Raw genomic sequence first — 14778 nt, 5'->3', positions numbered from 1 at the left:
ACTGAGGACTCAGAGATCTCCAGTAAAGAGGTAAAGAGACTGCAACCTGGTGTCCTCGTTATTTACCGCGACTTACACCCCACAACTGTACCGCTCCATCGCTACCATTACTACCACCTATTACACCGGACGTCCCCCACTGACGGACAGGGCCACGGACCGGGTCTAGCCACCGTGACAACCCCGAGACTGAGAACTAGAGGCCCGGCTCCGGGTACCCCCTCGGCCCTGCGGCGGTGTGGGGGCGCTCCAAAACTTGGCGTCACGAACAGGATCTACTTAAGCCTGAAGAATCAGGTCATGTGTGCCTAGAGACTGTGATTTGTTGTGCTTGGACTGTACTTTATTACAAAGACTGTGCTGCGCCAGTTGCCGCCAAAATCCGCCGCCACTGCAGCGCTGAGGAGAGCGCAGGAAGAGAAGAGGGGCGTGGAGTGGGCGTAGACGAGCTGGAGAGCGCGAAGAATAATGGCCGCCCAGTCTAAATATTTCTGTGCAGTGAGGACGTGTCCGTCAGCAGCAGAGATCCGCCTCCTAATCCTTAATGGGGGGCGGAGGCAGAGAAAACGAAACTGCTCACGCAGGAGAGAGCGGGAAAAGGACCAGGAAGAAGGAGCGAGCGACATGGAGGACGCCATGGCGAGCCGCCTGGAGCCGGAGCGTGGGGTCGGAGCAGAGGACTCCCCCAGCCACCCGGAGGGGCACCGCAACCAGGCCTCCACCGCTGATGCTGAATTCCTGCAGGCCGGAGTGGACGAGCTCAGCGACCGACCCCGGCGGACGCAGCTGAGCACTGAGGCCGGGTGGAAGAAGGCCATCATCAGGAGCCTCACCGGACATCTGTCGGCAGCCTCGTCTGGTCCGGAGCAGGGAAGAAGTTCCAGCGCTTTGAAGCCGGAAAGCGGGACACTGCAAGCAGAGATGACAACGCCGCAGCGCGAGGCCCTGCAGCCAGCGTTCCAGACCCCAGCGGAGGCAGAGCAGACCAGCACCGGAGGAACCGCATCTGAAGCAGGTATGAAGGACGACCCTGCCCTGACAACTGACACCCCTCCAGTGACTGCTAGTGCCACAGCTGCTGACTCCGTTCCAGTGACTGATCTTGCAGCAGCCTCTACCTCTGCTGCAACAAATGCCCCTACTCAAGCTGCGCAGACCTCCATTGCTGCGCATGATTTAACCATACATGAAAGACAGATTAACGGCGTTTGTCCAGCACTGGGTGTAACCCTGGACCTCACTTTTCCCAGGCCGAGAAGGGTTAAGTGCCAGGTGCAGCCCTGGAAGCCGTCCCACTAAACCTCGGAAACCTGAAACTGTAAATAGTTAACTGTTTATTTCCTTGCTGTTTTGCTGCTAAAACCCGTCCTGGGTTAACTCTTAAAGGGATCCCTTTGTTTACCCGGGATCCCTATTGCTTTGTATTTTTGCTTTCACTTTCATTTTTGCTTTTTGGTTCACAATGTTATAAGAACTGCCGTAGTCATGGACTGTGCATGATTCGAACTTCCTTTGTAAATAGTTTGCACCTTCTTAAAGGTGCTCCCTACTGGTTTTAGCCAAGGACACTTTGCGAAGATATTTGCCCTATTGGTTTGAGCCGAAGACACTTTGTGAAGATACCTTTCCTACCGGTTCTAGTTGAAGACACTTTGCGAAGATACCATACCGGAACCTTTGCATGGACTGGTAGGCTGAGAAGACGAGCTACCTCAGAAAGACTTGGTCCCCTCTTAAAGGGGATGTGAGAAACTGAACTTGAGAGAGATACTGTTGCAGAACAGTAATGCCATAATGATGCCTTGAAAAGAAATGTAACTGTTTTACATGCTAAGTTATATGTGTTGAATTTGTTGAAATGTGAAATCTAAATAATGTTTTGCAGAAAGAAAAGATGCAGAGAGCCCGTAGGGGTAGAGATAGAGATCTGCATAGCTGAAAGTAAGCGAAGTAATGATGAAGGTGAGGATAGAAGGTCAACCCTGTGTCCCCATAGAAAGTTACTTTGTTACTAAGGACAGAAGGCGAACCCGTAGGGGTTAGAGAGTGAGTCCTTAAAGGAGCCGAGTAGAGCTGGCTCAGAGTTCTTTAAACGAAAGGAATGTTATGTCTATACTATGTATAGTAGCGAAAGGCAGTAGGCCCTGGCTGAACGGGGCGGTCCTGTAAAAGAAAGGAGAGGCAGTAGGTCTGGTGCCATAGGGACAGGCGGTCCTGCAGGTTCAAAGAAGGAGAATGTGAAGTTACCTTACCCTGTAATGTGATTATAGGAAGGCCTTTGGTAAACTAAGAGTGTATGTTTCTTAAAGGCAATGTTAATTTATTGTTCCAGAATTTGCACTAAGTAGAATACCCGGTTGGGTAACAGGAGTTATGCATAGCCTGTAATTTATAATGTTGACCATGTTTGTAACGTTAAAAAGTGTCCTCACCTCCCATAAAGGGAAGCCTGTTCAAGTATACTTATCGTTTTGCACTCAACAAAATTGTATGTCTTTTTGCTAATCTGTATTGTTGTTTTTCTTCCCAGTCCCGGAGTACTGTGTTTAACCAGGGGGGAGTGCAGCGCCCCAGAGTTCTGGTCGTTGCAGTACTGTGGCTCTGCCACTAAGGGGAGCCATGGTACGTTCGATGGCACCGAAGGAGTTCCTCCAATCAGGTATCACAGACACCAATATGTTTCACAGCTGGGCCTCCGGGGGGAGCTAAGGGTGCTATTCATTAGGCCACTCCCCACCATAGTGGGTAAACTGGGGGTCAGGCAGGAAGTTAGAGAGAACGCTGACGGGATTGAACGGAGCAACACCCTGTGGCAGGGGGTGTTGTGAAGGGAGAGACTGTAGGGTCTCTGCCAGGGGTGGGATCCTGGCAGAGGCTTGGCATTGAAAGAACGTAACGGGTCCGCGCAGGCTCCTGGAAGCGGCGGGACTCAAGAAAGGACTAGAAGCGAGATAGATTGTGCTGAGTGAGAAACGAGATCAAGCAGAAGGAGAATACCAGCAGGGGTTTTGTTGGAAGAGGCAGCACCCTGCTGAGGCGCAATACCGGTGGCCGGAACGCCGAGGGAGTGGATTAGAATACAGCTTCAAGCCATACTCCAAACAGCGGCAGGACAGTCGGTCTCAGGCGGGCTGTCTACCACATATCACCTATGAAGTCTTGGGGGGCAATTGCGGGAGAGGGGCGACTCTAGGGTCCCGGAAGAACTCCAGGCCTACCTGACAAACGGGTGCCATTCCAACCTGAATACAGGGAAGGGGTGGATTACAGAGGAACATCAAATCGAGTTGTGAGGGAACTTAAGAAACAGACACAACCGTTGTGGGGTTACTTTCCGTAAGCACAGCAGGGAAGGACTACAACACATAGCGCTAGAAGGAAGGCACAGATTTCCACCTGAGAGGAGAACTCTGGAGGTGCCATTGGACCGGCCGGACTTGCGTGGCCTGGTGAACCGTGTTCCGGACTGAGGACTCAGAGATCTCCAGTAAAGAGGTAAAGAGACTGCAACCTGGTGTCCTCGTTATTTACCGCGACTTACACCCCACAACTGTACCGCTCCATCGCTACCATTACTACCACCTATTACACCGGACGTCCCCCACTGACGGACAGGGCCACGGACCGGGTCTAGCCACCGTGACAACCCCGAGACTGAGAACTAGAGGCCCGGCTCCGGGTACCCCCTCGGCCCTGCGGCGGTGTGGGGGCGCTCCACATGCTCTTATCATCTCCCGCCTTGACTACTGCAACCTCCTACTCTCTGGCCTCTCCTCTAGCATTCTGGCACCACTCCAATCCATCCTACATTCTGCTGTCCGACTAATCTACCTGTCTCCCCGCTTTTCCCAGCCTCTCCCCTATGCCAAGCCCTTTACTGGCTTCCTATTGCCCAGAGACTCCAGTTCAAAACCCTTACAATGACATATAAAGCCATCCACAACCTGTCTCCTCCATACATCTTTGACATGGTCTCCCGGTACCCACACGCAACCTCCAATCCTCTCAAGATCTCCTTCTCTACTCTCCTCTCATCTCTTCTTCCCACAACCGCATCCAAAACTTCTCCCGTGCTTCCCCTATACTCTGGAACTCTCTACCCCAACACATCAGACTCTCGCCTACCAATGAAACCTTCAAAAAGAATCTGAAGACTCACCTCTTCTGACAAGCCTACAGCCTGCAGTGATCCTCAACCTACTGAACCGCCACACAACCAGCTCTACCCTCTCCTAGTGTATCCTCACCCATCCCCTGCAGACTGTGAGCCCTCGCAGGCAGGGTCCTCCCTTCTTATGTACCTGTGTGCCTTGTTTTTTGCTCATGTTTAATGTACTTGTCTATATTTGCCCCCTTTTTCACATGTAAAGCGCCATGGAATAAATGGTGCTATAAAAATGTATAATAATAAAATAATAATAATTTCTGGCAATCCCATAGACAATTAGTGGAGCTGCTCTAGTCTGATGGAGCATTTCTCTGGATCAGAGGGGACCTTTCTGTCAGAATCCCACAAAAACTGTATTTTGATATAAGCTCCGACTGAGCAGAGTCATCACTTGAATGAGGCCGACAGAGTCACTGTGGACATTGCCTGGCTTCCCTGTCAGTAATCGTCTTTTACAGACAAGGAAAAATAGATTAGCTAAAAATCAAACACTGATTTATCCATGGACATTACTGGTCAAGTTGGACAATAGCAGCATTATAGCAATAATAGGATAAGTGATAAGCTGCTGATCGCAGGGGCAATCTGACTTATGGGTCCCCTGTGATCCAGAGAAATGCTCCATCAGACTAGAGCAGCTCCACTAATTGTCTATGGGATTGTCAGAAATAGGCAAGTACTTCACTCAGCTATCTCTGGTAATCTCTAGACCAGTGTTCCACAACTCTGGTCCTCAAGAGCCACCAACACTTCTTGTTTTCAGGATTTCCTTAGTATTGCACAGGTGATGGAATTCTCACCTGTCTAGGTGATGCAATTATCACCTGGGCAATATGAAAAAAATCCTGAAAACATGACCTGTTGGTGGCTCTTGAGGAACGAAGTTGGGGAACGCTGTTCTAAAGAATGAATGGAGTGATGAATGTGAACCTATAGGATGGGTAAGGATCCATGAAGTCAGATTCTCAGTGGATCAGCAAGTCATCATGAGAGATGAGCGATCTTGTTTGGAAAACATTTGCCAATCTCAAATTCGGCACAAACGTAGCACATTCGGATTCATATTCGGTTTCCCGAGCATTTTTCCTCAAAGTCAGCAAAATTCGGTCACAGTTCAGTAAATGATCACGTTTCCACTAATGCTTTTGTTTTGACTTTGTATAGGATAGTGGTTCTGTATGGTGAGAGTGAGGAACGTGTTTTATGAGGGAAGGTGGTGTGTCTAGGTCAGAGGAGCTGCAGAGTGTAATTTTTTTTCTTTAATAACTTAATGTGTGTACATTTCAGGTTGCCAATCAGGGCACAGAAACCATTCACAACGTCATGATACAAAGTCTTCTGTGATTGGCTGCCGAAGTCACATGTCCCTGTCCAGGGGCGTAACTACCGCGGTCGCAGCGGTCGCCATTGCGACCGGGCCCCGCAGGTCAGGGGCCCCGGGTTGGCAGGTCAGTGCAGGGCCGGACTGGCCATCAGGCACTTCTGGCAAATGCCAGAAGAGCCGGTGCCAGTAGTGGGCCGCTGCACTGTTCCCCCCGCCCCCCGCCAGTGCCACCGCCGCATTTAACTATACCGGCGTCTATGACACCGGTATAGTTCAATGCAATGATGTCGGAGAGAGCGTCACCTGACGCCCCCTCTCCCATCATTCCCCGCTCTGCCTCTGACAGTACACTGCGGGTGCGCGATGACGTCATATCATCGCGCACCTGCAGTGTCCTGGGCAGACTGCAGCCGCCGGGAGCAGCGCGGGCAAAAGGAAAGGTGAGGAGAGTTTTTTTTTTTTTTTCTTTTTAACTGGACTGTGGGGCCATTAACGGGGGGGGGGGGGGGGAGATGAGATGTGCGGGCTCTGCTGTATATATCCCTGTGTGGGCTGTGCTCTATATACCCCTGTGCGGGCTGTGCTGTATATACCCCTGTGCGGGCTGTGCTGTATATACCCCTGTGCGGGCTGTGCTGTATATACCCCTGTGCGGGCTGTGCTCTATATACCCCTGTGCGGGCTCTGCTGTATATATCCCTGTGCGGGCTCTGCTGTATATATCCCTGTGCGGGCTGTGCTCTATATACCCCTGTGCGGGCTGTGCTGTATATACCCCTGTGCGGGCTGTGCTCTATATACCCCTGTGCGGGCTCTGCTGTATATATCCCTGTGCGGGCTGTGCTCTATATACCCCTGTGCGGGCTCTGCTGTATATATCCCTGTGCGGGCTCTGCTGTATATATCCCTGTGCGGGCTGTGCTCTATATACCCCTGTGCAGGCTGTGCTCTATATACCCCTGTGCGGGCTCTGCTGTATATATCCCTGTGCGGGCTGTGCTCTATATACCCCTGTGCGGGCTCTGCTGTATATATCCCTGTGCGGGCTCTGCTGCATATATCCCTGTGCGGGCTGTGCTCTATATACCCCTGTGCAGGCTGTGCTCTATATACCCCTGTGCGGGCTCTGCTGTATATATCCCTGTGCGGGCTGTGCTCTATATACCCCTGTGCGGGCTCTGCTGTATATATCCCTGTGCGGGCTCTGCTGTATATATCCCTGTGCGGGCTCTGCTGTATATATCCCTGTACTGGATATACCACTGTGCGGGCTGTGCTGGATATACCACTGTGCGGGCTGTGCTGGATATACCACTGTGCGGGCTGTGCTGGATATACCACTGTGCTGGATATACCACTGTGCGGGCTGTGCTGGATATACCGCTGTGCTTGATATACCACTGTGCGGGCTCTGCTGGATATACCACTGTGCGGGCTGTGCTGGATATACCACTGTGAAGCATATAGAAAAAGAAAAGAGTAGGCCTAACAAAGTGGGAGTCACCACCATATAAATAACAGGATAACAACTTTATTTCACACATATGCAAGAGACAGAACATTTAAAAACATTAAAAAACAAAGGGATGTGACATATCCCTGTATGAACAAAGAGGCCCATAATACGGCCACAGCACCGCACCACCCTCAACAGGGTATAATTTACACATGCCCAAGATAATAAATAGCCTGTATAGAAAATAGTTTGATGGCTTAAAATAATGGCTGAAAATAACCGGCTACCCCAATGCTCACCAACATCAAATTGCAGAGGTAAGGTACATGCCTAATGATGACATGCAATCTGGAAAGAGACAAAAAATGCACATAATCCTAAGCTTTATATGTAACCAGACTTGGACAGCATTCAATAAGCTGACATGGATGAAATACCCACCAGAGAATAAAGGACCATGACCTGGAGCACGAGGGTAAATAGAGCAGCCAAAAGATTCCACAGAGTGCCTACACGGGCATGTGCACCCTAAAGGAGGTTAAGTGCGGATAGTAGATCTTCATTGATGCCAAAGGGAATTACACAGTTCAGGTCAAAGATCCACTTAGACTCCCGTTTTAGAAGTTCAATAGTAATATTTCCACCCCTCATGTTCATATTCACTGATTCAAGTCCCAAAATCTTCGTGCCAGCCCACTGTGAATTATGTTGAGCCAAGTAATGTGCCGCTACTGATGTCAGGGTTTTCCCCTTTGACTTGTCCCTTTGTGCTGTAGAAATACTGGAGAAGTGTTGCTGCATACGTCTCCTGAGTTCCTGCGTGGTTTGGCCCACGTAGACCTTAGGGCAAGGGCACACCAACGCGTAGACCAAATTCCGAGTCCTGCAATTAAAGTAGGTTTTAGTGGGCGTCTGTGAAGACAAAAAAGGCACCATCACTTTTTCATCACGACTGGTAAAGGGGCAGATACTACAGTTCCCACACGGAAAGGTGCCCCTGAGTCTAACCCCTCTACCCAGCCTAGTGACCGGCCGCTGGAAATGACTGTGGCTAAGTTGGTCCCTAAGACTTCTGGCCCTTCTGGCCACCAGATTAGGCTGGGGGGCAATGTGGGGAAGGAGTTTGGATTCACTCTGTAAGATACTCCAATATTTGGACAGGATCCCCCGTAGGTCTTGCCACTGGTTATTAAAAGCTGTAATTATACCCAGCGGCTTGTCACTGATCCTGTGCCCGCCCTGTAACAGGTCATCCCTATTGCTGTTATTGGCCGTCATATAGGCCCGGGAAATAATCCGCCTTGGGTAACCCCTCTCTCGGAAGCGTGCAGTGAGCTCACGGGAATGTCTGGTGAACTCCTCGTGCTCACTGCAATTCCTCCTAATTCTTAAGAATTGACCCTTGGGAATACCATTTCTCAAATGCAGGGGGTGGAAGCTATCAAAATGGAGGAGGCTATTCGTAGCCGTTGGCTTCCGATAAAGTGTTGTCTGGATATGTTGTCCCCTCACCTGCAATTTTAGATCCAGAAAGTCAATTTCGGTCTGGGAGTAATGTGATGAAAGACGAATATTCCAAGGGTTATCGTTTAGAGCGCTCACAAATTCATTGCACAATTCCAGAGTGCCTGTCCAAATAAACACAACGTCGTCAATATAACGTGACCACTTCATGACATACTCAGAGAACAGTTCCAAACCATATACCCTTGTAGCTTCCCACCAACCCAAGGCCAAGTTGGCATACGAAGGGGCACAACGAGCCCCCATAGCCGTCCCCCTTACTTGCCTGTAGTAGACACGATCGAACACAAAGTAGTTTTGATCCAGAACAAAATGCAAAAGATCCAAAATGAACGAATCATGTCCTCTGTCTCCCGTAGTCTTTAGGTCCAAAAAGTACGATACAGCACCTATACCCCAATCGTGTCCAATACACGTGTACAGAGACTCGACGTCAAGCGTGACAAGCCACGCCCCTGGCGGAATCTCAAGGTCCTGAAGTTGTAAGATAAGGGATGTAGAATCCTTGACATATGACTTGAGGGACACAACTATAGGTTTCCCCTGTCGGGGGCTGTGTTTTCATTTTCATGCACTCCTCCTTTCTCCTTCTATCTATTAAGGCTATTCATGGCTTCTTGGTCTGCCTAGCAGTGGTAGGATTTTCCGCTGCTAGTTATTATGTTAGGCAGGCCCTTGCTGTTTTTACAGTTTTGTCCTTATTTCAGTCCCCTAGCGCAAGCGCTCTTTACCGCTGTGTACGCGTTGCTACGGCGACCAGGAGCGGAGTTCACACTTCCGCTCTGGGACGCCGGCGCGTGCGCAGTTACCACATGCCGGGCCCGGCAGGTAAACAGACTCCATCACCGCTGCTCCATGCGGCCCTTCTGGCGGCCCACACAGCTGTATATCGGTAAGTCATTTGTGACTTGTATTTAAGCTGGAGGCAGGGCATGCAGACATCACCCCTGACGAAGCCACCGCAGTGTGGCGACACGCGTTGGGTGTCTGCTGCCCGCACTTAACCTCCTTTAGGGTGCACATGCCCGTGTAGGCACTCTGTGGAATCTTTTGGCTGCTCTATTTACCCTCGTGCTCCAGGTCATGGTCCTTTATTCTCTGGTGGGTATTTCATCCATGTCAGCTTATTGAATGCTGTCCAAGTCTGGTTACATATAAAGCTTAGGATTATGTGCATTTTTTGTCTCTTTCCAGATTGCATGTCATCATTAGGCATGTACCTTACCTCTGCAATTTGATGTTGGTGAGCATTGGGGTAGCCGGTTATTTTCAGCCATTATTTTAAGCCATCAAACTATTTTCTATACAGGCTATTTATTATCTTGGGCATGTGTAAATTATACCCTGTTGAGGGTGGTGCGGTGCTGTGGCCGTATTATGGGCCTCTTTGTTCATACAGGGATATGTCACATCCCTTTGTTTTTTAATGTTTTTAAATGTTCTGTCTCTTGCATATGTGTGAAATAAAGTTGTTATCCTGTTATTTATATGGTGGTGACTCCCACTTTGTTAGGCCTACTCTTTTCTTTTTCTATATGCTTTACAATGGTCCTTGGGCCTAGGTTTGAGTCCCACTGACCGTGGTGCCCCCATTTTGCTTCTTTGGATATACCACTGTGCGGGCTGTGCTGGATATACCACTGTGCGGGCTGTGCTGGATATACCACTGTGCTGGATATACCACTGTGCGGGCTGTGCTGGCACCCAACACCATGTTGCAGTGCAGGAGATTCCTGCGACAGTCCAAGGCGTATCTAGGGGAAGGTGGGGGGGGGCGGGGGTGGGGGGGGTTGAGGCGGGGGGACCCGGGGTGGGGGTGGGGGGCCCCATTTGGAAGTTCGCACCGGGGCCCATAACTTTGTAGTTACGCCACTGTCCCTGTCCATATAAAAAGAGGACATCTTGATTTGCTGTCAACTTTTTCTCAGTGTCACAATGCAGAGGGGTGGCTCCTGTTACTGTTTCTGCTGCTGAAAGTGAACTTGTCAGTTAGCTAGATAGTCCTGTGTGAAATCGATGTTCCAGCATCTAACTAGATTGTGCTACAACTGTGTTGCAGTCTTAGGAGGACTTATTTGCTAATCGAAATCATTTGAGCAAAAACTGTGTTGCAGTGAGGAATCAGGAAGAATCAGAATTTCCTCTTAAAAATCATTAGGTCTAATATTAGGGTTCAGCCAGGAGGCCCTGTTTGCTAACCCAACAGTTTGTGATAAAACTGTGTTGCAATGAAGTATCAGAAGTAGAAATGGGCGAACCAGAGCAATAAAGTTCGGGGTCTGATGTCTCTCATCTTCCTCTTGACAATAAACCGTAGATTCTTTATGGGGTTAAGGTCAGACGAGTTTGCTGACCGTTAAACCCAATAGAGAATCTATGGGGTATTGTCAAGAGGAAGATGAGAGACATCAGACCCCACAATGCAGATGAGCTGAAGGCTGCTATCAAAGCAACCTGGGCTTCCATAACACCTCAGCAGTGCCACAGGCTGATCGCCTCCATGCCACGCCACATTGATGCCAAAGGTGCCTGACCAAGTATTGAGTGCATTTACTGAACATGCATTTCTGTAGGCCAACATTTTGGATTTTAAAATAATTTTTTCAAGCTTGTGTTATAAAGTATTCTAATTTACTGAGATAATGACTTTTAAGTTTTAATTGGCTGTAAGCCATAATCATCAACATTAACAGAAATAAACACTTGAAATACATCACTCTGTTTGTAATGACTCTATATAATACAGCTCTGGAAAAAAATTAAGAGACCACTGCAAAATGTTCAGTTTGTCTGATTTTTCTCTTTGTAGGTATATTTTTGAGTAAAATATAAATTGTTCTTTTATTCTATAAACTTCTGACAACATGTCTCCGAATTCCAAGCAATAAATTTTGTATTTTTTTTCTGACAAAGAAAAATGGTCAAAATTAAAAAAAAAAAACAGGTCTTTCAGACCTCAAAAAATGCAAAGAATACAAGTTTATAATCATTTAGAAACAACAACACTAATGTTTTAACTCACAAAGAGTTCAGAAATCAATATTTTGTGGAATAACCATGATTTTTAATCACAGCTTTCATACGTCTTGGCATGCATACCACCAGTCTTTCACACTGCTTCTGGCACAAAAATGTAAGCAGTTCTTCTTTGTTTGATGGCTTGTGACTATCCATCATCCTCTTAATTACATTCCAGAGGTTTTCAACGGGGTTCAGGTCTGGAGATTGGGCTGCCCATGACAGGGTTTTGATGTGATGGTCTCTTAATTTTTTTCCAAAGCTGTATATGAGTTTCACTTTTTGTACTGAAGAACTGAAATGAATTCACTTTTTGATGATATTCTAATTTTGTGAGATGCACCTGTACATTTGTATTGTCCGGTGACATCAAGCCCAGGTTCATACTGCGTTAAAGCAGCCCGTTCAACGCATAGCGCAGTGTGACCCCAGCCTAATTGAGAGGCGTCTATAAGACACCTATCCATTACTAATCCTATAGTTGTATTGTAAATCAACACACAGCAAGTATAAAGTCTTTCATTTGAAATAAATACAAAACACACTTTTCCATTTTTATTTAAAAATAACAAACACAGTTATACTCACCTAACGCCCATTCTATTGAAGCCATGGTGTCCTGTAATAAACCAAAAATAAAAAAACAACCATATCCCTCACCTGTCCATCGTTCAGTCCCATGCCGTAATCCATGTCTGGGGATAAACAGTATTTGAACCTGGACGGTGACTGTCCAGGCCGAGAACCACTATGAGATTGAGCTGCTGCAAGGGCAGCATCAGTGACTATGTCATCAAGGTTACCGCCAGTCACTGAGGCTACGTAGGATGGAGGGATAGCTGTATGGATGGATGAAGAATGGATGGATGGAGAGAAGGATGGATGTTGAGGGATGGATGGATGAAGGGATGTATGAGGGATGGATGGATAGATGGGTAGATGAGGGATGGATGGAGGGATGGCTGGTGGGATGATGGATGAGGGATTGATGGAAGTATGGCTGGATGGATGGATAAGGGATCGATATATGAAGAAATGGATGGATGGAGATATGGCTGGATGGATGGAGGGATGGATGGATGAAGAGATGGCTGGATGGATGGATGAGGGATGGATGGAGGGATGGAAGTATTGTTGGATAGATGGATGAGGGATGGTTGGAGGGATGGCTGGATGAGGGATGTGCAGCGCCCCAGAGTCCTGGTCGTTGCAGTACTGTGGCTCCGCCACTATGGGGAGCCATGGTGCGTCCGATGGCACTGAAGGAGTTCATCTGATCAGGTATCACAGACACCAATACATTTCACAGCCGGGCCTCCGGGGGGAGCTAAGGGTTCTATTCATTAGGCCACTCCCCACCATAGTGGGTAAACTGGGGGTCAGGCAGGAAGTTAGATCAGAAAGCTGACTGGATTGGACGAAGCAACACTCAGTGGCAGAGGGTGTTGTGGAGGAAGAGACAGTAGGGTCTCTGTCAGGGGTGGGATCCTGACAGAGGCTTGGCATTGGAAAGAACGTAACGGGTCCGCGCCAGCTCCGGGAAGCGGCGGGACCCAAGAAAGGACTAGAAGCGAGATAGATTGTGCTGAGTGAGAAACGAGATCAAGCGATAGGAGAATTCCAGCAGGGGTCGTGCTGTAAGACCGAAGCAACACCCTACTGAGGTGCACTACCGGTGGCCGGAACGCCGAGGGAGTATTATAACATTCAGCTTCAAGCAATACTCTAAACAGCGGCAGGACAGTCAGTTTAAGGCGGGCTGTCTAACACATATCACCTATGAAGTCTTGGGAGGCAATTGCGGGAGAGGGGCGTCTCTAGGGTCCCGGAAGAACTCCAGGCCTACCCGACAAACGGGTGCCGTTCTAACCGTAACATCAGGGAGGGACGGACGATTAGAAGAACATCATTTAATCGAGTTGTGAGGGAACTTAAGAAACAGACACAACAGTTGTGGGGTACTTTCCGTAAGCACAGCAGGGGAGGACTACAACACATAGCGCTAAGAAGGAAGGCACCGATTTCCACCTGTGAAGAGGACTCTGGAGGTGCCATTGGACCGGCCGGACTTGCGCAGCCTGGTGAGCCGTACTCTGGACTGAGGACTCAGAGATCTCCAGTAAAGAGGTAAAGAGACTGCAACCTGGTGTCCTCGTTATTGACCGCGACCTGCACCCCACAACTGCACCGTTACAACACTACTTATTTCACCGGACGTCCCCCACTGACGGACAGGGCCACGGACCGGGTCTAGCCACCGTGACAAACTTAAGACTGAGACCTAGAGGCCCGGCTCCGGGTGCCCCTCGGCCCTGCGGCGGTGTGGGGGCGCTCCAGATGGATGGAGGTATTGCAGGACGGATGGATTAGGGATGGATGGAGGTATGGCTGAATGAATGGATGGATGAAGCATGGATGAATAGATGGCGTATTGCTGGATGAATGGCTGAGGGATGGATGAAGGTATGAGTGGATGGATGAGGAGGGATAGATGGAGGGATAGATGGAGGTATGGCTAAATGGATGGATGGACGGATGGCTGGATGGATGAGGGATGGATGGAGGTATGGCTGAATGAATGGAGGTATGGCTGGCTGGATGGATGGATAAGACATGGATGAATAGATGGCGTATTGCTGGATGGATGTATGTATGAGGGATGGATGGACGTATGACTAGATGGATGAATGAGGGATGGCTGAATGGATCGCTGGAGGGATGGATGGATAAGGGATGGATGGAGGGATGGCTGGAATCCATAGTGTCCCACGCCATCTTCCATCTGAGAGACATTTGCTCTTCAGCATGAACAGTGGCATGCAACCATTCATGCTAAGAAGCAAGGAAGAATTAGCTGCAGCAAGAAGGGCCCCTGAACTATGGTGATCACCGCCAGCACAATGAGAAAAAGTCTCACGGTGCAGTGGTGAGTTCACCACAGTTCACAGTGAACAATTTTTCTCGGTGAACTGCAGTGAACTCACGGCTGCACCGTGAGAATTTTTCTCACTGCGCGAGTGGTGATCTCATAGAGGTCACCGCAGTTCATTGGCCAGGTTGTGAAGGCAGCCTCAGTGATCTGCAATAACTTCAAAGACATTACCGCTAATCACTGAGGCTGCACTCGCAGCAGATCATTCATTAGTGGTTCTCAGCAGGGTCGCACCTTGGCACCATCCTGGTTGAAAACTGTTTATCCCCAGACATGGATTACGGCGTGGGACAGAACATTGGACAGGTGAGGGATATGGTTGCTTTTTATTTTGTTTTGTTTTTCTTTTATAGGAG

This window comes from Ranitomeya variabilis, chromosome 4 (assembly GCF_051348905.1).
Source record: "Ranitomeya variabilis isolate aRanVar5 chromosome 4, aRanVar5.hap1, whole genome shotgun sequence".
NCBI classification, from domain to species: Eukaryota; Metazoa; Chordata; class Amphibia; order Anura; family Dendrobatidae; genus Ranitomeya; species Ranitomeya variabilis.
The sequence above is the reverse complement of the archived record's forward strand: the minus strand, read 5'-3'. Positions refer to the sequence as shown.